Source organism: Sycon ciliatum, chromosome 7 (assembly GCF_964019385.1).
Source record: "Sycon ciliatum chromosome 7, ocSycCili1.1, whole genome shotgun sequence".
In the NCBI taxonomy this organism is placed as follows: domain Eukaryota; kingdom Metazoa; phylum Porifera; class Calcarea; order Leucosolenida; family Sycettidae; genus Sycon; species Sycon ciliatum.
This window is the reverse complement of record NC_088649.1, coordinates 25,085,416-25,087,365: the sequence shown is the minus strand read 5'-3', so window position 1 is coordinate 25,087,365 and position 1,950 is coordinate 25,085,416. Positions and strand designations below refer to the sequence as shown.

Here is a 1,950-nt window from a genome sequence, read left to right as displayed (position 1 = left end):
TTATCTGTAAGTTTCCATTGCGTTACTTTCCGGTTGCAGCTACACTGCCACAAATACAAGGTACAGTATGATTTGTAGTCTGGACCTGTCATACTGAAGTGGGCACCAAAACGTGTCCACTCAGTTTCGTACAATTGCACGAGAGCACAGGTACAGTCGGCATGTCTGTCCCACAATGCCAATATAGGGAGAGCGCACGCCAAAACCAAGGAGGGTGTGCTCAGGTACAGGCTGGAATACACCAAGAGCACAAAGTGGCCAAGAAGCTGCACGACAATGTCCTGCAACTTCTTGAAGGACCTGTTGAACGATGTGCATACAACCATTCTCGGCATTCGCAACGGCACCGGCACAACCCCATGGTCCCGAACACAGTACAGTCTTGTGCCATTGTATCTGTCAACTTTGCCAGATTGTTCATGCAGCTATTGGTGCAAAGCATGCGCCCACCCGAAAACACAAATATTGCCCGAGTCAAGAATAGTTATAAATCGTGTCTGTCAACTGTTTTCTACATTCTGCATGCACATGTACCAATGATTATGTGAACGTCAACCAGGCCAAGAAGCATTATCATCATCATCATCATGTCCAACAGCTTCCTCAAAGCCCCAGTGCGCATCTGCATTGGCTTCTGGTACAGCTGCTTTATCTTCGATACCACGCAAGACGGTATCACACGCCGCTGCTTGCGTCCAAAGTATCCATGGGTGAACCATGTGTATTGTCTATACGCCACATGTCTCCAAATCCTGCACAAAACAGTTGGAGAGATGTACATGTAGATACACATACCACGAGTGTCTTCATGATTGCGTAAAAGTAAATAGTTTCAGTGTAAATAGTTTCGGATTCGAATTAATATTTCTATGGGCTACTATACAAACACTTTGGCCTTTTTCAAATTTACATCACTTTTACACACAGTTGAAACACTTACAGTGCTAGGAATAGTATGAATGAAAGACATCGTTGTACCAGTATAATTATATTGGCATGGGTGCAATAGAACTTCATGATTGTGTAATGGAAGTTGGTGAATTTGAATACTGTACACAAAATCATTGCACAACACTTCCCATCAACTTTGTACCGGTACATGAAACATGGAAAGAAAGGAAACAATGAAACCGATTCAGTGAATCCTCACCTGTTTGACCACGGTCCACACCTTGCCCGAAATTCTTCGAAGGAAAGCAATGCCACCTCGAGCACTGATTTTTGCAGGCAAACAACAGCAAACTCTGAGTGCTGCGTGACGCACTGCAGCCCTTCCTGCTCGCCGCGTTTACTGAAAGCTGCAGGAACCTCCCAGCAACAAGTCGACTCGACCTCGCTCCACATCATGCTGCATTGTCCGCAACGGCATCAAGCAGTGCTTCTCACGCGAGCACTTGCAACCAAAGCGTTCTCTTCACGTTCATCTGTTTTGTAGTCTCAGAAATATTACTTGTAGACAGTTTCGCAGACGCTGATGCGCGCTTCGGCTCGAACCTAAAAGGCCTCGGTGTTGTTGAATCTGAAGTGGCGTCCACTTCCACACCTCCCGTGATCTCCTCTTCCTCCAACATGATGATCGAATGAATACTAGTACAAGGGTTATTGATTGAAGAAAAAACAGTGAATACCTTTTTCAAAATTTCTGCAGGTCTACCATTTGAATAGAAAAATTTGGAGATCACTGAGAACGTTTTACGTCACAGGGTGGGCGGGGGCCCCCTCGTGCCAAATATGGAAAATTGCAATTGGTAATTTAGGTATGTTATCCTTGTCGTAGAAGCTTCCGGTTTTCGCCATTCTACCACTTACGACATACTCTAATGGATTCCGCAATAAAAAATGGGGGTGATTTTGGACCGGAGTTCCCCTTTAAGTAGAGACCTTTCGCTAACGATTTTCGTACACCATTTTCGTAGTGCGGGAACGAGGTTACGAAGATCTTACGGAAGT

The 1,950-nt window shown here is 45.0% G+C and overlaps 1 long non-coding RNA gene across 1 annotated transcript; it reads right to left on the bottom strand.

The window, feature by feature from the left end:
- Positions 1-479: 479 nt before the first annotated feature.
- Positions 480-1,524, bottom strand: LOC135820627 (uncharacterized). The gene is made up of 2 exons (XR_010554146.1): positions 1,151-1,524; positions 480-752 (listed from the first exon to the last, which is right to left on the bottom strand). It is a non-coding gene; the product is annotated as an uncharacterized LOC135820627 (long non-coding RNA).
- Between the last annotated feature and the right edge of the window lie 426 nt (positions 1,525-1,950).